Source organism: Pristiophorus japonicus, chromosome 10 (genome assembly GCF_044704955.1).
Source record: "Pristiophorus japonicus isolate sPriJap1 chromosome 10, sPriJap1.hap1, whole genome shotgun sequence".
Classification (NCBI taxonomy): Eukaryota; Metazoa; Chordata; class Chondrichthyes; family Pristiophoridae; genus Pristiophorus; species Pristiophorus japonicus.
Window position 1 is genome coordinate 137,671,755 of NC_091986.1, and position 25,546 is coordinate 137,697,300.

Below are 25,546 nucleotides of genomic sequence, written 5' to 3' on the forward strand. Positions count from 1 at the left end.
CAACTTCCACCCTGAATGCTTGACTGAGTGTTCACTCTCATTTGTCTCGGATTGGATGGTTTGTATCTACACTAAGTAAAACCCCCTACTGGAAGCACACATTCAAAAAATAATCTCATTCATTTGAAAATAGGAAGTTAATTAAAAATAAACTGTGCAAAGTTGAATAAGTTCACAGTTGGCAGTGCCAAATCTAAATATAAGCCTTTGCTGGTTTTAAATGCGAAGAAAATATGAATGACTGGAGATTAACTTTTTTTCTCAGCTATTTTTATTGACTTGGTTTCAATGCAAGTATTTTGTAAGTATTTGAATGTGAATAGAATGACAGATACTAAACATCCCTCTTGGATGAGAATCTAAAATAAAACCTCCCAAAATTAAAATTGGTGGCTCAAATGGCTCAAAATGTTTGTATTTATTTTGTGATTTTTCACTGTCTTAAATTACTCAAGCTGAAACCATTTTACAATAACATGTTTAGGCTTTTTCTAGAAATATTGCTCAGAGAAAATGATCATCAATGAAACTTCAATGTAGCTCCTCACAAGCCTAGAGATTATTGATGATGTTATTAGCAGACAAAAACTTAACGTGTCTGTATAACGTTCCTCTGCTATTTTAATGTAGATGTCAAGTAACATTTGCGCAACACAAGTGCCAAGCATGATTATAAAAACGTAACTGTTATATATGTATACTTGCATTTACTCTGTACAGCCACCAGAGGGCTCAGCCCCTGGAGTCCCAAGGGATCCCATAATCCCTTGGGAGCAAAGGTATATAAAGAGGCTTCACAGGTTGGAGAGGCACTCTGGAGACCTGCAATAAAAGACTAAGGTCACACTTTACTTTGAACTCACAGTGCTCAGTCTGACTCTTTCTCCATACACTACAGTAACGACATAAGAAATAGGAGCAGGAGTAGGCCATTTGGCCCCTTGAGCCAGCCCCAGAATTCAATAAGATCATGGCTGATCTGATCTTGGTCTCAACACCACTTCCGTGCCCGCTCCCCATAACCCTTGACTCCCATATCGCTCAAACATCTGTTTCTCTCCACCTTAAATATATTCAATGACCCAGCCTCCACGGGGGTAGAGAATTCCACAGATTCCAGACTCTCAGAGAAGAAATTCCTCATCATCTCCATTTTAAATGGGTGACTAAATGGGTATGTGGGATTAGACTGGATAACCTCTTGTTGGCTGGCACAGATACAATGGTAAGTACTGCAGGGAATCGAATACGGCCAGGGTGATCTCCTGGACTAGCTTCGATCACCTGGATGGGTCGGAGTGGAATTTTCCCAGATTTTTTTTTTCCCAATTGGCTTGGGTTTTTATCTGTTTTTTGCCTCTCCGAGGAGATCACAAGGCTCCGGTTGGGGTGGAGTGTAGAATGTTTCGGTGCAAGGGGTGTCGCAGTTGTGTGGGATGGACTGGTTAGGCCGGGTGCTCGCTACCTTTCCACCATTATTCATTGTTCATAGGTTTATATGTAATCTTCAGGGCTGCTGACCGTGGGCCGTGTGGCTCTGTTGGTCGGCGTGGGCATGATGGGTCGAAATGGCCTCCTGCGCTGTAGATGTTTCTATGACGTCTTATTCTGAAACTATGCCGCCTAGTTCTAGATTCCTCCATGAGGGGAAACATCCTCTTTGTATTTAACCTGTCGAGCCACCTCATTATCTTATATGTTTCAATAAGATCACCTCTCATCCTTCTAAATTCCAATAAGTATAGACCCAACCATTCTTCATAAGACAACCCTTCATCTCATATATCAACCGAGTGAACCTTCTCTGAATTGCGTTCAATGCAAGTATATCGCTCCTTAAATAAGGAAACCAAAACAGTATGCAGTACTCCAGTGTGGTCTCGCCAATACTCTGTACAGTTGTAGCAAGACTTCCCTACTTTTACACTCCATCCCCCTTGCAATAAAGGCCAACATTCCATTTGCCTTCCTATCATCATCATAGGCAGTCCCTCGGAATCAAGGAAGACTTGCTTCCACTCTTAACATGAGTTCTTAGGTGGCTGTACAGTCCAATATGAGAACCACAGTCTCTGTCACAGGTGGGGCACATAGTCGTTGAGGGAAGGGCTGGGTGGGACTGGTTTGCCGCACGCTCTTTCCGCTGCCTGCGCTTGATTTTTGCACGCTCTCAACGACGAGACTCGAGGTGCTCAGTGCCCTCCCGGATGCGCTTCCTCCACTTAGGGCGGTCTTTGGCCAGGGTCTCCCAGGTATCAGTGGGGATGTTGCACTTTATCAGGGAGGCTTTGAAGGTGTCCTTGTAATGTTTCTGCTGCCCACCTTTAGCTCGTTTGCCGTGAAGGAGTTCCAAGTAGAGCACTTGCTTTGGGAGTCTCGTGTCTGGCATGCGAACTATGTGGCCTGCCCAGCGGAGCTGATCAAGTAATCATAATTACTTTATGTACCTGCATGTTATCTTTTTGTATTTCATGTACAAGGATCCCCAGATCCCTTTGGATAACAGCATTTTGTAATCTCTCTCCATTTAAATAATTTGCTTTTTTATTTTTTCTCCCAAAGTGCATAACCTCACATTTTCCCACATTATACTCACTTAACCTGTCTATATTCTATTTGCGGATTCTTTGTGTCCTCCTCACAACTTGCTTTCCTATCTATCTTTGTATCATCAGCAAATTGGGCTTCAGTGCACTCTGTCCCTTTATCCAAGTTATTAATATAGATTGTAAATAGTTGAGGCCCCAGCACTGATCCCTGTTGTACCTCACTAGTTACAGTTTACCAACCTAAAAATGATCCATTAATTCCAACTCTCTATTTTCTGTTAGTAAGCCAATCTTCTATCTGTGCTAATATATTACCCTCAACATCATGAGCTCTTATCTTGTGCAGTAACCTTTTATATGGTACCTTATCGAATGCCTTCTGGAAATCCAAATAAACCACATCTACTGGTTTCCCTTTATCCACCCTGCTCGTTACATCCTCAAAGAACTCCAGCAAATTTGTCAAACATGATTTCCCTTTCATAAAACCATGATGATTCTGCTTGACTGCATTATGATTTTCTAAATATCCTGCTACTACTTCCTTAATAATGGACTCCAGCATTTTCCCAATGACAGGTTATGTTAACTGGTCGAGAGTTTCCTGCTTTCTGTCTCCCTCTCTTTTTATTAAGGGCATTAAATTTGCGATTTTCCAATCTGCTGGGACCTCTCCAGAATCCAGGGAATTTTGGTAGATTACAACCAATGCATCCACTATCTCTGCAGCCACGTCTTTTAAGACCCTAGGATGCAAGCCATCAGGTCTAGGGAACTTGTCCACCTTTATTCCCTTAGGTTGCCAAGTCATTTTTCTCTAGTGATAGTAATTGTTTTAAGTTCTTCCCTCCTAATAACCTCTCGAGTATCTATTGTTGGGATGCTTTTAGTGTTTTCTACCATGAAGACTAATTTAAAATATTTGTTCAAAGTCTACCATTCCCCTATTTCCCATTATTAATTCTCCAGTCCCATCCTCTAAGGAACCAATGTTTACTTTAGCTACGCCCTTCATTTTTATATACCTGTAGAAGCTCTTACTGTCTGTTTTTATATTTCTTGCTAGTTTACGTTCATAATCTATCTTCTCTCTCTTTATTATTTTTTTAGTTCTTTGCTGGTTTCTAAAAATATCCCAATCCTCTGGCCTACAATAATCTTCACAAAATTGTATGCCTTTGTTTTCAGTTTGATACCATCCTTTACTTCCTTAGTTAGCCACAGATGGTTCACCCTTCTCTTAGAGTTTTTCTTTCTCACACAAATATATTTTTGCTCAGAGTTATGAAATATCTCCTTAAATGTCTGCCACTGCTTATCTACCTTCTTACCTTTGAATCTATTTTCCCAGTCCACATTAGTCAACTCTGTCTTCATACCTTTAGAATTGCATTTATTTAAGTTCAGGGCACTAGTTTGAGACCCAATTTGAAATTCTGACATGCTATGATCACTCTTCCCTAGAGGATCCTTTACGATGAGAACATTAATTAATCCTGACTCATTACACATTACCAGATCTAAAATAGGCTGCTTCCTGGTTGGTTCCACACATATTGTTCCAAAAAAACATCCTGAATACACTCTATGAACTCTTCATGAAGGCTACCTTTATCAATTTGATTTGTCCAATCTATATGAAGATTAAAATTGCCCATGATTATTGCAGTACCTTTCTTGCAAGCCTTCATTATTTCTTGATTTATACTCTGTCCTATAGTGTAAGGGAACCTTTGGACTACTCCTGTCAGTGACTTTTTTCCCTTATTATTTCTTATCTCCACCCAAACTGATTCTACATCTTGATCTTCTGAGCCAATATTACTTCTCACTACTGCACTGATCTCATCCTTTATTAACAGAGCTACCCCACCTCATTTTCCTTTCCACCTATGCTTCCAAAATGTCTCATACCCCTGAATATTCAATCCCCAGCCTTGATCCCCTTGCAACCATGTCTCTGTATTGGCTATCAGATCATATCCATTTATTTCTATTTGTGCCATCAACTCATCTATCTTGTTGCGAATGCTACATGCATTCAGGTAAAAAGAGCTTTTCATTTTTGTCTTTTTACCATTTTTCCCTACTCTGACCCCACTTTCTGATACACTTTCTTAGACGCTCTCCAACTATCTCCAACAAGCGAGAGTCTAACCATCGCCCCATAACATTTAACAATATTACCATCACCGAAACCCCCACCATCAATATCCATAGGGTCACCATTGATCAGAAATTTAACTGGAAAGGCATCAATCGGTTGGGATTGATGCCTTTCTTGTCTATAGCTGGGTTACTGATACTGACTTAATTTCCCTCCTGTGCTTGTCTACATTCTCCTGGGAAGTGTACAAAACTTTGATTCCTCAGCTGCATGGATGAAAGCCTAAGGCAATTATAATTGCTTAAACTGCCGAGTACATTGTAGGAAAAAATTCTTAGGCCTCTCTGGACTTGTTTCTGTTTTCTCTTAACAGAGTTGGCCTTGCCAGGTGGCAGATTTTGTTTTGATTTTTGTTATTGTTCCTGTGATACCTTGAGACAGAGTAAACACACACAACTGCACAACATGGCTTGCGGAAAAGAACTGTGCAGAGCACGTGGCTTTATTGTTATTACATCAGTAGTCCACTTCTCCCTCATTGAAGAAGTTAATCATAGCAAATCATCATTATACATAACTTGCATGGTATCATCATCATGGGCAGTCCCTTGGGATCGAGGAAGACTTGCTTCCATTCTTAGCATGAGTTCTTAGTTAGCTGTACAGTCCAATACGAGAACCATCGTCTCTGTCACAGGTGGGACAGATAGTCATTAAGGGAAGGGGTGGGTGGGACTGGTTTGCCACATGCTCTTTCCACTGCCTGCGCTTGATTTCTGCACACTCTCGGCGATGACTCAAGGTGCTCAGCGCCCTCCCGGATGCGCTTCCTCCACTTAGGGCGATCTTTGGCCAGGGTCTCCCAGGTGTCAGTAGGGATGTTGCACTTTATCAGGGAGATTTTGAGGGTGTCCTTGTAACGTTTCTGCTGCCCACTTTTGGCTCATTTGCCGTGAAGGAGTTCCGAGTAGAGCGCTTGCTTTGGGAGTCTCGTGTCTGGCATGCGAACTATATGGCCTGTCCAGTGGAGCTGATCAAGTGTGGTCAATGTTTCGATGCTGGGGATGTTGGTCGAGGATGCTAATATTGGTGTGTCTGTCTTCCCAGGAGATTTGTAGGATCTTGTGGCGACATCGTTGGTGATATTTCTCCAGCGACTTGAGGTGTCTACTGTACATGGTCCATGTTTCTGAGCCATACAGGAGGGCGGGTATTTCTACAGCTCTGTAAACCATGGTGGCAGTTTTGAGGGTCTGGTCTTCAAACTTTCTTTTCCTCAGGCGGCCGATGGCTGTACTGGCGCACTGGAGGCGGTGTTGGATCTCGTTGTCAAAGCCTGCTCTTGTTGATAGGAGGCCCCCGAGATATGCGAAGTGGTCCACATTGTTCAGGGCCGCGCCGTGGATCTTGATGACTGGGAGACAGTGCTGTGCGGTGAGGACAGGCTGGTGGAGGACCTTTGTCTTACTGATGTTTAGCGTAAGGCCCATGCTTTTGTACGCCTCAGTAAATACGTCAACTATGTCCTGGAGTTCAACCTCTGTATGTGCGCAGACGCAGGCATCATCCGCATACTGTAGCTCGACGACAGAGGTTGGGGTGGTCTTGGATCTGACCTGGAGATGGTGTAGGTTAAACAGCTTCCCACTGGTTCTGTAGTTCAATTCCACTCCAGCGGGGAGCTTGTCAACTGTGAGGTGGAGCATGGCAGCGAGGAAGATTGAGAAGAGGGTTGGGGCGATGACGCAGCCCTGTTTGACCCTGGATTGGGTCTATAATGGATCCGTTGGTAAGGATCATGGCCTGCATGTCGTCGTGGAGCAGGCGGAGGATGGTGATAAACTTTTGGGGGCATCCGAAATGGAGGAGGACGCTCCATCGACCCTCGCAATTGACAGTGTCAAAGGCCTTTCCTAGATTGGGTATTGTGCAATGAGAAGGGGTTAAGTAACAGTCTTGTTGTGCGGGGTTCTTTAGGGAAGAGTGACCATAACATGATTAAATTTCTTATTAAGATGGAAAGTGAAGTGGTCTAATCCAAAACTAGGGTTCTAAATCTAAACAAGGGAAACTATGAAGGTATGAGGAATGAATTGGGTATGATAGATTGGGAAGATTCATTAAAAGACATGACGGTGGATGGGCAATGGCTAATATTTAAGGAGTGAATGCATGAAGTGCAACAATTTACATTCCTTTCTGGCGTAAAAACACAAAAGGAAAAGCGGCCCAACCATGGCTAACAAAAGAAATTAAGGATAGTATTAGATCCAAAGAGGAGTTATACAAAGTTGCCAGAAAACGTAGCAAGCTTGAGGATTGGGAGCAGATTAGAATTCAGCAAAAAAGGACCAAGAGCTTGATTAAGAGGGGAAAAATAAAGTATGAGAGTAAACTTGCAAGGAACATAAAAACTGACTGTAAAGGTTGTATGTACGTTCAAAGAAAAAGATTAGTGAAGACAAATGTAGGTCCTTTACAGACAGAAACAGGAGAATTTGTAATGGGGAACAAGGAAATAGCAAAACAATTAAATAAATACTTCGGTTCTGTCTTCATGGAAGAGGACACAAATAACGTCCCAGAAATGCTAGGGAACCAAGGGTCTAGTGAGCAAGAGGAATTAAAGGAAATGATAATTAGTAAGAAAATAGTGCTGGAGAAACTAATGGGACTGAAGGCAGTTAAATCCCCAGAGCCTGATGATCTGCATCCCAGAGTACTAAAAGAGGTAGTCATGGAAATAGTAGATGCATTGGTTGTCATCTTCTAAAATTCTATAGATTATGGAACAGTTCCTGCAGATTGGAGGGTGGCAAATGTAACCCCACTATTTAAAAAAAGGACGGAGAGAGAAAACGGGGAACTACAGACCGGTTAGCCTGACATCAGTAGTAGGGAAAATGCTGGAGTCTATTATAAAGGATGTGATAACGGCACATTTCGATAATATCAACGGGATAAAGCAAAGGACCATTTAGGACTGAGATGAAGAGAAACTTCTTCACTCAGATAGTTGTTAACCTGTGGAATTCCCTGCCGCAGAGAGTTGTTGATGCCAGTTCATTGGATGTGTTCAAGAGGGAGTTAGATATGGCCCTTATGGCTAAAGGGATCAAGGGATATGGAGAGAAAGCGGGAAAGGGGTACTGAGGTGAAGGATCAGCCATGATCTTATTGAATGGTGGTGCAGGCTCGAAGGGCCGAATGGCCTACTCCTGCACCTATTTTCTATGTTTCTATGTTAAATCAACATGGATTTATGAAAGGAAAATAATGTTTGACAAACCTACTGAAGTGTTTTGAAGATGTAACTGATAAAATAGATAAGGGAGAACCAGTGGATGTAGTGTCTACACAATATATATAAATGATTATATATATTGTAGTATTCACAATATATATAAATGATTTGGATGAGGGAACAAAATATAATATTTCAAAAGGCCTTTGATAAAGTCCCACATAAGAGGTTATTGTGCAAAATTAAAGCACATAGGATTGGGGGAAATGTATTGGCATGGATTGAAAATTGGCTAGCTGACAGTAAACGGAGAGTGGGAATAAACGGTTCTTTTTCGGGGTGGCGGGCAGTGGCTAGTGTGGTACCACAGGGATCAGTGCTTGGGCCCCAGCTATTCACAATATATATAAATGATTTGGATGAGGGAACAAAATATAATATTTCCAAGTTTGCTGACGACACAAAACTAGGTTGGATTGTGAGTTGTGAGGAGGATGCAAAGACGCTGCAAGGAGATTTAGATAGGTTGAGTAACGGGGCAAACACATGGCAGATGCAGTATAACGTGGATAAATGTTGTGGTGTATGTAACATACAAATCACTGACTCCACACAGTCTGGTGTTGATCCAACTGCTGTGACCTTAGTCCTTTATTGAACAGCTCCAGAGTGCTCCACAGGTGTGGTGGGCAGCCTTTTATACTGCCTCGTGCAGATACTTTCAGATCTCCCACCACAGCGCCCTCTGTGGTGCACCATTGTACTTATCATACATTTAATGTACCAGAGCAATACACAACAAATGTGACGTTATCCACTTTGGTAGGAAAAACATAAGGACAAAGTATTATTTAAATGGTGATGGCTTGGGAAGTGTCGATGTACAGAGGGACCAGGGTGTCCTTGTACACCAGTCATTGAAAGCAAACATGCAGGTGCAACAAGCAGTTAGGAAGGCAAATGGTATGTTGGCCTTCATTGCAAGAGGATTTGAGTACAGGAGCAAGGATGTCTTACTATAGTTATATACGGCCTTGATGAGACCGCACCTGAAATAATGTGTGCAGTTTTGGTCTCCTTACCTAAGAAAGGATATACTTGCCATAGAGGGAGTGCAGCGAATGTTCACCAGACTGATTCCTGGGATGGCAGGACTGTCATATGAGGAGAGATTGGGTCGACTAGGCCTGTATTCACTAGAGTTTAGGGGATCTCATTGAAACGTATAAAATTCTGACTGGATTGGATGCAGGGAGGATGTTTCCCCTGGCTGGGAAGCTAGAACAAGGGGTCACAGTCTCAGGATACTGGGATTTTAAAATAAAAATATTTAGGACCGAGATGCGGAGACATTTTTTCATTCAGAGGGTGGTGAACCTGTGGAATTCTCTACCACAGAATGCTGTGGGGGCCAAGTCACTGAATATATATAAGCGGGAGATAGATTTCTAGAAACAAAAGGCATCAAGGGGTATGGAGAACAAGCGGGAATATGGTGTTGAGATCGAGGATCAGCCATGATCATATTGAATGGTGGTGCAGACTCGAAGGGCCGAATGGCCTACTACTGCTCCTATTTTCTATGTTTCTATGTTTGTAAGGTCGAAGAAGGCCATGTATAAGGGCTGGTGCTGTTTCCTGCATTTTTCCTGCAGCTGTCGCGCTGCAAAAATAATGTCCGTTGTGCCCCATAGTGGACGAAATCCGCAGTGTGACTCCGGGAGGAGCTCCTCGGCCACAGGGAGAAGACAGTTGCAGAGGACTCTAGCGACGACCTTCCCAGTGGCTGATAACAGGGAGATTCCTCTGTAGTTGCCGCAGCCGGACTTGTCCCCTTTTTAAAAGATGGTCACGATCACTGCATCTCTGAGATCTTCCAGCATGCTCTCCTCCCTCCAGATGAGAGTATTCGTGCCAGTAGTGCCTCTCTGCCATACTTCAGTGTCTCATCAGGGATTCCATCCGCTCCTGAAGCCTTGTTGTTCTTAAGCTGCCTTATGGCTTTTTCTACCTCGTGTAGTGTTGGGGTTTTACTGAGGTAGTGGCGAGTAGCATGCTGTGGGATGGAGTCGAGAACACTCGAGTCAAAGGCAGAGTCTCGGATGAGGAGGTCTTCGAAGTGCTCCTTCCAGCGGGCTCTGATTGCCTCGGTGTCTTTGTTGGGTGTTTCCCTGTTCTTGGCCAGCAGTGGGGTGAGGCCTTAGGTATTTGGGCCATAGGTGACCTTGACTGCGATGAAGAATCCTCGCACCTCATGGCTGTTGGCCAGCTGCTGTATCTCCTGTGCTTTCTCCATCCACCACCTGTTCTTTAGGTCCCAGATTTTTTGTTGGACCTCAGCCTTGAGCTGTCTCTAATGCTGTTTTGCTGCTCCGGATTTCGATTGTTGCTTAAGGCTCAGAAATGCCCTGCATTTGCGATCTATTAGCTCTTGAATCTCCTGATCATTCTCATCAAACCAATTCTGGTGTTTCCTGCTCGAGTGACTGAGTATCTCTTTGCAGGCACATAGAAACATAGAAAATAGGTGCAGGAGTTGACCATTCAGCCCTTCGAGCCTGCACCACCATTCAATAAGATCATGGCTGATCATTCCCTCAGTACCCCTTTCCTGCTTTCTCTCCATACCCCTTGATCCCCTTAGCTGTAAGGGCCACATCTAACTCCCTCTTGAATATATCCAATGAACTGGCATCAACAACTCTCTGCGGCAGGGAATTCCACAGATTAACAACTCTCTGTGTGAAGAAATTTCTCCTCATCTCAGTCCTAAATGGCCTACCCCTTATCCTAAGTCCCCTGGTTCTGGACTTCCCCAACATCGGGAACATTCTTCCCGCATCTATCTGTCCAGTCCCATCAGAATCAGTTTCTATGAGCTCCCCTCTCATCCTTCTAAACTCCAGTGAATAAAGGCCCAGTTGATCCAATCTCTCATATGACAGCCCAGCCATCCCTGGAATCAGTCTGGTGAACCTTTGCTGCACTCCCTCAATAGCAAGAACGTCCTTCCTCAGATTAGGAGACCAAAACTGAACACAATATTCCAGGTGAGGCCTCACTAAGGCCCTGTACAACTGCAGTAAGACCTCCCTGCTCCTATACTCAAATCCCCTAGCTATGAAAGCCAACATATCATTTGCCTTCTTCACCGTCTGTTGTACCTGCATGCCCACTTTCAGTGACAAACCATGACACCCAGGTCTCGTTGCACCTCCCCTTTTCCTAATCTGCCGCCATCCAGATAATATTCTGCCTTCGTGTTTTTGCCCCCAAAATGGATAACCTCACATTTATCCACATTATACTGCATCTGCCATGCATTTGCCCACTCACCTAACCTGTCCAAGTCCCCCTGCAGCCTCTTAGCATCCTCCTCACAGCTCACACCACCACTTAGTTTAGTGTCATCCGCAAACTTCGAGATATTACACTCAATTCCTTCATCTAAATCGTTAATGTATATTGTAAATAGCTGAGGTCCCAGCACTGAGCCCTGCGGCACTCCACTAGTCACTGCCTGCCATTCTGAAAAGGACCCGTTTATCCCGACTCTCTGCTTCCTGTCTGCCAACCAGTTCTCTATCCAGTTCAGTACATTACCCCCAGTACCATGCGCTTTGATTTTGCACACCAATCTCTTGTGCGGGACATTGTCAAAAGCCTTTTGAATGTCCAAATACACCACATCCACTGATTCTCCCTTGTCCACTCTGCTAGTTACATCCTCAAAAAATTCCAGAAGATTCGTCAAACATGATTTCCCTTTCATAAATCCATGCTGACTTGGTCCAATCCTGTCACTACTGTCCAAATGTGCTGCTATTTCATCCTTAATGATTGATTCCAACATTTTCCCCACTACTGATGTCAGGCTCACCGGTCTATAATTACCCGTTTTCTCTCTCCCTCCTTTTTTAAAAAGTGGGGTTACATTAGCTACCCTCCTGCCTGATAAGGATATCCTTCAGTTCCTCCTTCTCACTAGACCTACTGTCCCCTAGTACATTTGGTAGGTTATTTGTGTCTTCCTTCGTGAAGACAGAACCAAAGTATTTGTTCAATTAGTCTGCCATTTCTTTGTTCCCCATTATAAATTCACCTGAATCCGACTGCAAGGGGCCTACGTTTGCCTTCACTAATCTTTTTCTCTTCACGTATTTATAGAAGCTTTTGCAGTCAGTTTTTATGTTCCCTGCAAGCTTCCTTTCGTACTCTATTTTCCCCCTCTTAATTAAACCCTTAGCCTGTTGAATTCTAATTTTCTCCCAGTCTTCAGGTTTGTTGCTTTTTCTAGCCAAATTGTATGCCTCTTCCTTGGCTTTAACACTATCCTTGATTTCCCTTGTTAGCCATGGTTGAGCCACCTTCCCTGTTTTATTTTTATTCCAGACAGGGATGTACAATTGCTGAAGTTCATCCATGTGATCTTTAAATGTTTGCCATTGCTTATCCACCGTCAACCCTTTAAGTATCCTTTGCCAGTCTATTCTAGCCAATTCACGCCTCATACCGTCAAAGTTACCTTTCCTTAAGTTCAGGACCCTAGTTTCCGAATTAACTGTGTCACTCTCCATCTTAATAAAAAATTCTACTATATTATGGTCACTCTTCCCCAAGGGGCCTCGCAGAACAAGATTGCTAATTAGTCCCTTCTCATTACACATCACCCAGTCTAGGATGGCCAGCTCCCTAGTTGGTTGCTCGACATATTGGTCTAGAATGATTATGGAGGCCTGGAGGGCAGACTAGCGCTGTGGGCATTCTGCATCTCGGGGTCATCAAGGCACGCTAGGTTAACTGTGAGGCGCTGGTGCATAGGGCTCTCTTCGCTGGGTCTTTAAGTGCCCCGGCATTAACTTTTTTGGGGCACTGCTTCTGCTGTCCCCTCCGCTTTGGGGCTATGTTGATGTCAATGACGTATCTGATTAGGCAGTGGTCTGTCCAGCAGTCATCAGATGCTGTCATGGCGTGGGTGATGCACACATCCTTGTGATCCCTAGCTCGGACGATGACATAGTCGAGCAGGTGCCATTTTTTGGAGCGAGGTGTTGCCACGATGCCTTGTATTTGTCCCTCTGGCGGAACAAGGTGTTGGTGATGACAAGTTCATGTTCTAGACATTTTGTCAGGAGTAGGGTACCACTGGAGTTGGCTTTCCCTACTCCCTTTCTACCAATGATGCCTCCCCAGAGGGCTGTGTCCTTGCCAACCCTGGTGTTGAAGTCACCGAGGAGGATCAATTTGTCGTCTGCGAGGATGCAGGACAGGGATTTTGAGAGGTTGGAGTAGAAACCCTTCTTGGTCTCATCTGTTTCATTGAGTGTTGGGGTGTATGCACTGATGACTGTGAAGCATTTATTCCGGGATAGGGTGAGTCGAAGAGTCATGAGGCGTTCGTTAACCCCGCAGGGGGAGTCTTTGAGGCAGTCGACCAGCTTGTTTTTGATGGCGAAGCCAACTCCGTGGAGGCAGCATTCTTCCTCTGGTTTCCCTTTCCAGAAGAAGGTGTAACCTCCACCTTGTTCCTCGAGCTGGCCCTCCCCTGCCCATCGGGTCTTGCTTAGGACGGCGATGTCGCTATCAAAGCGTCTAAGTTCCCGGGCAACTATGGCGGTGCGGCGTTCCAGCCTGTCACTGTTGGGGTTGTCGATGAGGGTCCTGATGTTCCAGGTCGCGAACTTCATGATAGAGGAGTGGGAGATGCCTGTGCATGAGTTCTTTTAACGTGGGGTGGTCGTTGCACACTGGCAACCACATGGGCTTAGCTGAGCAAGGTCTTGATCCAGTGGCAAGGGGGTCCAAGACGACTGGAGACCAGGCACTGCTGTATGGGCCTAATTTCCTACGGCAAGTTGTTGGCTGCAGGCTTGACGCTGAGTAGCACCCTTGATGGTAGGCGGTCCGAGGCTTGGCTGGGGGCAGGCATTGGGAGGGTCAGTGTCCCACTCGGGTTCAGAGTGGGAGATCGGGGGTCACAGCCATGATGCTCACCACGTGCTGGAGGAGAAGGAGAGCTCCTGTCGTCGCTGAAGGAGGAGGTCACCTGTGGGGAAGGTGAGGTCCAGCTGTCGTCGAGGAGTGAAAGCCCACCGCTGGAGGAGTGAAGGCCCGCCTTTGGAGGAGTGAAGGACCACCACCACTGGAGGAGAAGGCCTGCCTCCACTGGGGAAGTGAAGGCCCGTACACCTGGTCGGAGTCTCAACTGCTCGCAGGGCGTCGTCATGGATCATTGTTGCCGATGGGCGGTGTGGTGGGAAGCCCGAGGTAGGCCTGATCTTGTGGGATTCGCAGGGTTGGGTTTAGTGTAGGGGTTTAAGTGTTTAAACCCCCTATTAGGGTCTATTAGGGCTAGGGGAAGTTTAGACAGTGGGAGAGGGGAGGTTGAGAGTGGAAAGTTGCCAGATGGTAGCAAATGGTGGTTGTTCAGCAGGGGAGCTCCCTAGGGAGCTGCCACCCCGGCAGCCATTTTGGCGGGTATGGTATATACAATTCTTGGTATACATTTCTCAAATGGAACCCATTTTATGTTTCCAAATTCTACTACAGAATTCTATAACACAAACAAAAAATATGAACTTATATTCCATATTTACAGATTAAACGTAACCACTGGTTTTCTGTTTCGCAGAGGATACCTTCTTTCTTGAACAGAACATTCCAATCTTGTTGTAGGGCTTTAACTCATTCTAGGCTGAGACTGAGGGGAGTTTTTCTCCAAGGGCTGACCTTGATCTACATTTGGACTCTACACATTCAGACTGTTTGTCTGGCTGACGCAGACTCGGACTTAAATTCCAACTTTCTCTTGGACTTGTTTCTGGTACAGCTGATGTAGGATTTGCTACTGGTACTTGACTTGTAACATGATTACCTGACTCATCAGAATCAAGTGAATCATCCCAACTTTAAACTCCTTCCACATCTTTACGTAATATATGATCAATGTGAACAAACCTAACCTTTCCATCATCAAACACCTTGACCAAATATGTGCGAGAGCCACATATCATTACTCTTCCCAGCGACCACTTTGACCATTTATGGTGATGGTTCTTCACTCTAACCTCCTGAATAAATTTTACACTTCTCTCTCTTAGTCTACCTGTATCATGACTCTCTTTCTGCCTTGATTGTTTCTCTTCTACTGAATGTGCCAAGTTTGGCTTTAACAATGAGAAGCTGTTTTGTGACTGTTGTTTGAGAAGCAACTCTGCTGGTTTTCTACCAGTGGTGGTATGAGGAATAGTCTGATAGGTCATCATAAAATTTAGCAGTTTGTGGTCCAAGGACAGCTGACATTTCTTTGAATTTGCATCCAACCTTTGCTTGATGCGGGCACGTTTTACAAGTTGTGCTCTGCTGCACCATTTGAAGCAGGGTGATACGGTGGAACTTTGGTTTGTTTCACACAATTTCTGCTCATGAAATGTGCAAAGTCTTCTGAACAAAATTGCGGCCCATTATCAGACACAATTTCTTCTGGGAGGCCATATGAAGAAAACAATCTTCAGAAATTGTCCAGTGTTTTGCTTATTATTATCTGCACCTGAAACACCTCTACCCACTTTGAATGACTATCTATCACTATGAACAATTACTGTTCTTCTAGCTCAGCAAAATCTACATGTAACCTTTGCCATACCTTGGGAGGCCATTTCCATGGATGTAAAGGTACTGATTGTGATTTCTTGTTCACTGATTAGCATGTTGTACACTGACTAACTATGTACTCTATCAGCAGAGCAGGTCTCCAGTCGCCCTGGTTAACCCTTGCCACTGGATAAAGGCCTAGCTCTGTCAAGCCCGTGTGGTGGTTGATGTGCAACGGTCACCACACATTAAAAAAATCCACGCACAGGCATCTTCCACTCCCTCAACTGAAGTTCAGGACTGGAACATCGGGTCCTTCATTGAAACCTCTGTGAACTCTCATGGAAGCAAATCATCCTCGTTCGAGGGACCGCCTATGATGATGATGATGACTCTATCTCTTTATTGAAACCTGGCCACCATAAGTAACTGTGTGCAAAACTCTTGATCAAGCACATTCCCAGGTGTTGATCATGAAGATCGCCTAACATTCTTGGGAGTGGACGCATTTTTGATTGCATCCAGTTTTCCCTTGGTTGTATGTAAACCATCTTTGTCTACTCTGTGCATAAGTACACCACTGAGTTTTGAAACATTTCACACTTGTGAGCAGTCACTTGTACTCTGTGCTTTTCTAGCTGTTTGAGAAAAGAAAAAGGAAAGACTTGGATTTATATAGTGTCTTTTCACGACTACTGGACGTCTCAAAGCACTTGCAGAAAATGAATTACTTTTGAAGTGTAGTCACTGTTGTAATGTAGGAAACACAGCAGCCAATTTGCACACAAGCAAGCTCTCACAAACAGCAAAGTGATAATGAGCTGATAATCTGTTTTTTGTTGATTGAGGAATCAATAGTAGCCAGGACACCGGGGATAACTCCCCTGCTCCTCTTCGAAATAGTGACATGGGATCTTTTATGTCCACGTAAGAAAGCAGACGTCTTAACCTCAGCACTGCACTGGAGTGTCAGCCTAGATTTTTTTGGTGCTCAAGTCCTTGAAGTGGGACTTGAACCCACAACCATTTCTGACTCAGAGACAAGAGTGCTACATACTGAGCCACAGCTGACACTTCATTCAACACCTTATCATGGATTTGTCTGTTTGGTGCAGAAATTAGTATGTCATCTAAATAATACACTACTCCTTGAATCTCTTGCAAAATTTGGTGCATCACCCCCTGGAATGTATTGGAGGCGGAAGACACTCCAAATGGTAGCCTATTGAACTGATATAGGCCTAGGTAAATATTTATATTCAAGCATGACTTGGACTCTTCATCTAACTCAAGTTGTAGGTTGGCGTTTGTTAGATCTAACTTTGAAAAGATCAGTCATTGAAAGTTGGCATGCAGGTACAGCAGGCGGTGAAGAAGGCAAATGGCATGTTGGCCTTCATAGCGAGAAAATTTGAGTATAGGAGCAGGGAGTTCTTACTGCAGTTGTACAGGGCCTTGGTGAGGTCACACCTTGAATATTGTGTTCAGTTTTGGTCTCCTAATCTGAGAAAGGACATAAGAACATAACATAAGAATTAGGAACAGGAGTAGGCCATCTAGCCCCTCAAGCCTGCTCCGCCATTCAATAAGATCATGGCTGATCTGGTCGTGGACTCAGCTCCGCTTACCCGCCCTCTCCCCGTAACACTTAATTCCCTTATTGCTTAAAAATCTATCTATCTTTGACTTGAAAACATTCAATGAGCCAGCCTCAACTGCTTCCTTGGGCAGAGAATTCCACAGATTCACAATCCTCTGGGAGAAGAAATTCTTTCTCAACTCGTTTTAAATTGTCTCCTCCGTATTTTGAGGCTGTGCCCCCTAGTTCTAGTCTCCCCGACCAGTGGAAACAACCTCTCTGCCTCAATCTTGTCTATCTCTTTCATGATTTTAAATGTTTCTATAAGATCACCCCTCATCCTTCTGAACTCCAAGGAGTAAAGACCCAGTCTACTCAATCTATCATCATAAGGTAACCCCCTCATTTCTCGAACCAGCCTAGTGAATCGTTTCTGTACCCCTTCCAAAGCTAGTATATCCTTCCTTAAGTAAGGTGACCAAAACTGCACGCAGTACTCCAGGTGCGGCCTTACCAATACCTTATACAGTTGCAGCAACACCTCCCTGCTTTTGTACTCCATCCCTTTCGCAATGAAGGCCAACATTCCGTTTGCCTTCCTGATTACCTGCTGCACCTGCAAACTAACCTTTTTGGGATTCATGCACAAGGACGCCTCACAACTTGAGCCGCCTCGGGGAAATCCCCTCCGTGCCTTTCAGTTCCGCGCGGAGGGGTTTCCTGTACGGGCTGCTCCTGCACACCCTCAACTTTGCCATCCTCGCCGGCCGTCCGGACACGCCATGGCGTACCATCTTGCCGTCCGGAGGAGGCGGGGGTCCCCGATGGAGGGCACTCTACGCAGGGGTCCTCCCACTATTCATCGGGGACTTGGCCTGGAGGGTGGTGCACGGAGCAGTGCCGTGCAACAAATTTTTAAGCCGGTTCACGGACTCCCAGGCCGCCTGCAATTTCTGCGGTCTGGAGGAGTCCGTGTTCCATGTTTTTATTGAGTGCACAAGGTTGCAGCCCCTGTTCCATTATTTGAAGGGGCTGCTCCTGAAATTCTGGCTGCACTTCAGTCCCACTCTCCTGATCTTTGGGCACCCTGTGCGGAGGGGAGCGGGTAGGTCCGAGGGCCTCCTCGTAGGACTGCTCCTGGGCACGGCCAAGGGTGCCATCAGCCGGTCCAGGCAGCGGGCGGTCGAGGGGGTCGTTCAACCTGACTGCCTGCCTCTCTTCCGCTCTTACATCCGGTCCAGGGTGGCCTTGGAGATGGAGCACGTGGTGTCCACCGGTACGCTCGCGGCCTTCCGCGAGAGGTGGGCACCGAAGGGACTGGAGTGCAGCATCACGCCCGGCAACCAAATTTTAATTTGATTTTACGTTTTAAAGTTTAATTTGTTTTCATTGCCAGTGCTTTTAGTGTCCCCCTTCCCTTTTATAGGGGGCACTGGGGAAAATTGTGATTTTAGTGCCCCAAAAAAAAAACCAAAAAATAGAAAAACACTAAAAAAAACAAAAAAAAGGGGGGAAAAAAAAAAAAGGGCCTTGTAAATGTCTGGAGTGTCACCCAGGTCGGGTGGCACCGTTTAATGTTTAATGTTTTTGCAGGTGAACTCCAAAAGAGTTTCATGCACAAGGACCCCCAGGTCCCTCTGCACCACAGCATGTTGTAATTTCTCTCCATTCAAATAATATTCCCTTTTACTGTTTTTTTTCCCAAGGTGGATGACCTCACACTTTCCGACATTGTATTCCATCTGCCAAACCTTAGCCCATTCGCTTAACCTATCCAAATCTCCTTGCAGCCTCTCTGAGTCCTCTACACAACCCGCTTTCCCACGAATCTTAGTGTCATCTGCAAATTTTGTTGCACTACGCTCTGTCCCCTCTTCTAGGTCATCTATGTATATTGTAAACAGTTGTGGTCCCAGTACTGATCCCTGTGGCACACCACTAACCACTGATTTCCAACCGGAAAAGGACCCATTTATCCTAACTCTCTGCTTTCTGTTCGCCAGCCAATTCTCTATCCATGCTAATACATTTCCTCTGACTTCGCGTAACTTTATCTTCTGCAGTAACCTTTTGTGTGGCACCTTATCGAATGCCTTTTGGAAATCTAAATATACCACATCCATCGGTACACCTCTATCCACCATGCTCGTTATATCAAAGAATTCCAGTAAGTTAGTTAAACATGATTTCCCTTTCATGAATCCATGCTGCGTCTGCTTGATTGCACTATTCCTATCCAGATGTCCCGCTATTTCTTCCTTAATGATAGTTTCAAGCATTTTCCCCACTACAGATGTTAAACTAACCGGCCTATAGTTATCTGCCTTTTGCCTGCCCCCTTTTTTAAACAGAGGCGTTACATTAGCTGCTCTCCAATCCGCTGGTACCTCCCCAGAGTCCAGAGAATTTTGGTAGATTATAACAAATGCATCTGCTATAACTTCCGCCATCTCTTTTAATACCCTGGGATGCATTTCATCAGGATCGGGGGACTTGTCTACCTTCAGTCCCATTAGTCTGTCCAGCACTACCTCCCTAGTGATAGTGATCATCTCAAGGTCCTCCCTTCCCACATTCCTATGACCAGCAATTTTTGGCATGGTTTTTGTGTCTTCCACTGTGAAGACGGAAGCAAAATAATTGTTTAAGGTCTCAGCCATTTCCACATTTCCCATTATTAAATCCCCCTTTTCATCTTCTAAGGGACCAACAATTACTTTAGTCACTCTTTTCCGTTTTATATATCTGTAAAAGCTTTTACTATCTGTTTTTATGTTTTGCGCAAGTTTACCTTCGTAATCTATCTTCCCTTTCTTTGTTGCTTTTTTAGTCATTCTTTGCTGTTGCTTAAAATCTTCACAATCCTCTAGTTTCCCACGAACCTTGGCCACCTTATATGCATTGGTCTTTGATTTGATACTTTCCTTTATTTCCTTGGTTGTCCACGGCTGGTTATCTCTTCTCTTGCCGCCCTTCTTTTTCACTGGAATATATTTTTGTTGCGCATTATGAAAGAGCTCCTTAAAAGTCCTCCACTGTTCCTCAATTGGGCCACCGTTTAGTCCTTGTTTCCAGTCTACTTTAGCCAACTCTGCCCTCATCCCACTGTAGTCCCCTTTGTTTAAGCATAGTACGCTCGATTCTGACACAACTTCCTCATCCTCAATCTGTATTACAAATTCAACCATATTGTGATCACTCATTCCGAGAGGATCTTTTACGAGGAGATCGTTTATTTTTCCTGTCTCGTTACACAGGACTAGATCCAAAATGGCTTGCTCCCTTGTAGGCTCTGTTACATACTGTTCTAAGAAACAATCTCGTATGCATTCTATGAATTCCTCCTCCAGGCTACCCCCTGCGATTTGATCAATCGATATGTAAGTTAAAATCCCCCATAACTACTGCCGTTCCTTTTTCACATGCCTCCATTATTCCCTTGATTATTGCCCGCCCCACCATGAAGTTATTATTTGGGGGCCTATAAACTACGCCGACCAGTGACTTTTTCCCCTTACTATCTCTAATCTCCACCCACAATGATTCAACATTTTGTTCATTGGAGCCAATATCATCCCTCACAACTGCCCTGATATCATCCCTTATTAACAAAGCTACCTCACCTCCCTTCCCTTCCTGCCTATCTTTCCGAATTGTCAGATACCCCTGTACGTTTAATTCCCAGTCCTGGCCACCTTGCAACCATGTCTCTGTAATGGCCACCAAATCATACCCATTTGTAATGATTTGTGCCGTCAACTCATTTACTTTATTTCTAATGCTGCGTGCATTTAGGTAGAGTGTTTTCATCCTAGTTTTTAAACCATGATTTTTAGTTTTTATCCCTCCTGCAGCCCTTTTATATTCAGTGGCCCTTTTTGTTTCTTGCCTTTGGTTTCTCTGCCCTCCACTTTTACTCATCTCTTTTCTGTCTTTTGTTTTTGTCTCCATTTTGTTTCCCTCTGTCTCCCTGTATTGGTTCCCATCCCCCTGCCATATTAGTTTAACTCCTCACCAACAGCACTAGCAAACACTCCCCCTAGGACATTGGTTCCGTTCCTGCCCAAGTGCAGACCGTCCGGTTTGTACTGATCCCACCTCCCCCAGAACCTGTTACAATGCCCCACGAATTTGAATCCCTCCCTGCTGCACCACTGCTCAAGCCACGTATTCATCTGTGCTATCCTGCGATTCCTACTCTGACTAGCACGTGGCACTGGTAGCAATCCCGAGATTACTACTTTTGAGGTCCTACTTTTTAATTTAACTCCTAGCTCCTTAAATTCGTCTCGTAGGACCTTATCCCTTTTTTTACCTATGTCGTTGGTACCAATGTGCACCATGACAACTGGCTGTTCTCCCTCCCTTTTCAGAATGTCCTGCACTCGCTCGGAGTCATCCTTGACCCTTGCACCAAGGAGGCAACATACCATCCTGGATTCTCGCTTGCTGCCGCAGAAACGCCTATCTATTCCCCTTATGATTGAATCCCCTATCACTATCGCTCTCCCACTCTTTTTTATGCCCTCCTGTACAACAGAGCCAGCCACGGTGCCATGAACTTGGCTGCTGTTGCTCTCCCCTAATGAGTCATCTCCCTCAACAGCACTCAAAACAGTGTATCTGTTTTGCAGGGGGATGACCAGATGGGACCCCTACACTACCTTCTTTGTACTACTCTTCCTGCTGGTCTTCCATTCCCTAGCTGGCTGTGGATCCTTCTCATGCGGTAAGACCAACTCACCACACGTGCCACTTATGTCATTCTCAGCATCGTGGATGCTCCAGAGTGAATCCACCCTTAGCTCCAATTCCGCAACGCGGTCTATCAGGAGATGGAGGCGGATACACTTCTTACACACGTAGTCGTCAGGGACACCGGAAGCGTCCCTGAGTTCCCACATGGCACAGGAGGAGCATATCACGTGACCGATCTCTCCTGCCATGCCTTAACCCTTAGATACCCTTAAATTGGTAATAACAATGTTACAGTTTACTTACTGATATAAAAATAAAGAAAAGCTACTCACCAATCACTTACCCCATTGGCTGTGACGTCACCTTTTGATTCCTTTCTACTTCTTTTTTGCTTTCTCTCCCGCTGTAGCTGCACCGGTACGCCTTTTATAGGCCGCTCCAACACTGCTCCCATCTCTCGCCAACTGCCGCTGACTCTCGAGCTCCCGCTGGGCCTTTTATAGGCCGCTCCGACGCTGCTCCCACCTCTCACCAAGGACATTCTTGCTATTGAGGGAGTGCAGCGAAGGTTCACCATACTGATTCCCGGGATGGCAGGACTGACATATGAGGAGAGACTTGATCGACTAGGCTTATATTCACTGGAATTTAGAAGAATGAGAGGGGATCTCATAGAAACATATAAAATTCTGACGGGATTGGACAGGTTAGATGCAGGAAGAATGTTCCCGATGTTGGCGAAGTCCAGAACCAGGGGTCACAGTCTAAGGATAAGGGGTAAGCCATTTAGGACCGAGATGAGGAGAAACTTCTTCACTCAGAAAATTGTGAACCTGTGGAATTCTTTACCAGAGAAAGTTGTTGAGGCCAGTTCATTAGATATATTCAAAAGGGAGTTAGATGTGGCCCTTACAGCTAAAGGGATCAAGGGGTATGGAGAGAAAGCAGGAATGGGGTACTGAATTTGCATGATCAGCCATGATCATATTGAATGGTGGTGCAGGCTCGAAGGGTTGAGTGGCCTACACCTGCACCTATTTTCTATGTTTCTATGGCCACCTGTCAGCATTGTGGACAAATCTTCCACTTTTGGCAACATATTGGGTAGATTATACTCTAGAAGCTGATTTACAGTAACCTTATCACCGCTCAACCTTATTTTACCATCTGACTTAGGTATAGGTGTAGCCCAATTACTCAGAACTACATTAAGGATAATGTTCTCAGTTTCTAGTCTTTGAGTTCTTGCTCAACTTCTCAGTGAATGCATATGGTACGGGCCTTGCATCCGTCTGCATTTTGACACTCACCTTGAAGTCTTGGATCGGACTGCCTGTTTTGTGGAACACTTTCAGCTACTGCTTAATGATATCATCTTTCGATGCAAATTTTGCTTCCACGTGAAAAATCTAAATTCCAATCCAGCTTCAGTGATCCCAACCAATTTCTTCTTATCAAGGCAGGCTTGTCTCCTGTCACTATTATGACAGGCAAGCTCTGATACTGATCCTTCTATTACACTGGTACGGTGACACTTCCTACAACAGGGATTTGCTCTCCTGAGTAGCCTCGCAACTCTATCTTCAACTTCTCTAGTTGAAAATCATGCCACTTGTCACGATATAGCGATTCTGGTACTATGTTGACCGATGTTGCACCGGTGTTGATTTCCATAGGTATCCTGGTTCCTGCGACATCTACTTGGACAACAATACTTCGCAAATCACTGTTAGATACCTTTGCGCTCCTGATGACGTGAATCTCCAGAAACTCCTCATCCTGCTGCTTCTCTTCAACGCTATGTAGTGTCTGCCGATTTCTACCTCGAGCATTGCCAGTCAGTTTACTCTTCTGTTGACAAGCCTTCGCAAGATGCCCAGTTTTCTTGCAGTAAAAACACTCTGCCAACACATATGGACAGCTTTGAGCGAGGTGTTGTACCAGGCACCAATAGCACAACTTCAGGGCCAGTTGCTGAGGCCTTTTGGCCCAACTGCCTTTTATTTTTAGGCTGCAGCCTATTCACCTCAGTTGTCTGATGATTGGAAATGGCGCAAAATTCTCGGGAGTATTGGTCGGCCATATCCATCAACATAGCTGTCTGACAAGCTAATTCAAAAGTCAAGTTAATGATTGTCGACAATTTTCTTCTGATTTGTTCATTTTTCAACCCACAAACAAAGAGGTCACACAAAGCTCTGTCATTTAATTGATCAGTTGTTCCAAAATGATAACTTTCACCAATTTTCAGGTGTTCAGGATTGTAGTGCTATTCCAACTTTATTAGAATCTCCTTCAGTGGCCTGTGTTTCGGCTTGGCAGGGACCAGAAGATTTTTCAAGGTTTCATACACCTCAGGGCCTCAGGTTAAGAAAATAGTCCGTTTCATTTCTAAAACCGTCCGGTTACGGATTACATCATCACAGACTTCGTCAATAATATTTGCGGTGAAAAACATTTCTAGCCACTCCAAATATGATCCGAAAGTCTCTCGGTCTCGATGGAATTGACTTCAGCACCCTATTATTCCCAGAGGTGTGGCCATCTAGACTCTGGCAACATCGACAGTTCAATCACGTGTGCTCAAAAATTACTTTGGATTTTTAAGCTTTTCTGCAAAATGAAGAACCTCTAACAGTCTCTCCATCGGTTGGTAGGATTATCCTCCAACAAAAATTTAGGCCTGGGAATCCAAAAGTTACATCCTCATCGCCAATCTGTGCTATTTTGAGACACAGTAAACACAGAGACCTGTGCCACATGGCTCCCAGGTAGAACTATGCAAAGCACATGGCATTATTGTTATTACATCAGTAGTCCACTAGGTGGCTGTACAAACATTCCTGCACCTTATATTCCCTTTGGGACTATGTAGTAAAGATTTTGCTTGCCAACAATGATGGGTCCAATATTCTGTAAGCTTAACTGTCGATAACAATCCTGAGTCAAAGATATATACATATGCCAACCATCGGCATTTTAAGCAATCATTAACGTTTTGAGGGTTGGACTGCGGGATAATGCTTGCTGACAAAAGTCAGCCTGGACCCCACCCTCTCCCCAACACTGCTACCATTAATAGAAACATAGAAAATAGGTGCAGGAGTAGGCCATTCGGCCCTTCGAGCCTGCACCACCATTGAATAAGATCATGGCTGATCATTCACCTCAGTACCCCTTTCCTGCTTTCTCTCCATACCCCTTGATCCCTTTAGCCATAAGGGCCGTATCTAACTCCCTCTTGAATATATCCAATGAACTGGCATCAACAACTCTCTGCGGTAGGGAATTCCACAGGTTAACAACTCTGAGTGAAGAAGTTTCTCCTCATCTCAGTCCTAAATAGCTTACCTTTATCCTTAGACTATGTCCCCTGGTTCTGGACTTCCCCAACATCGGGAACATTCTTCCTGCATCTAATCTGTCCAGTCCCGTCAGAATTTTCTATGTTTCTATGAGATCCCCTCTCATCCTTCAAAACTTCAGCGAATACAGGCCCAGTCGATCCAGTCTCTCCTCATATGTCAGTCCTGCCATCCGGGAATCAGTCTGGTGAATCTTCACCGCACTCCCTCAATTGCAAGAATGTCCTTCCTCAGATTAGGAGACCAAAACTGAACACAATATTCCAGGTGAGGCCTCACTAAGGCCCTGTACAACTGCAGTAACACCTTCCTGCTTCTATACTCAAATCCCCTAGCTATGAAGGCCAACTTACCATTTGCTTTCTTCACCGCCTGCTGTACCAACTTTCAATGACTGATGTACCATGACAC

At 44.7% G+C, this 25,546-nt stretch overlaps 1 protein-coding gene across 1 annotated transcript in view; it reads left to right on the forward strand.

Moving 5' to 3' along the window:
• Window positions 1–25,546, forward strand: part of LOC139274808 (augurin-like) — a 99,143-nt gene that overhangs the window by 55,110 nt on the left and 18,487 nt on the right. The window lies entirely within an intron of this gene.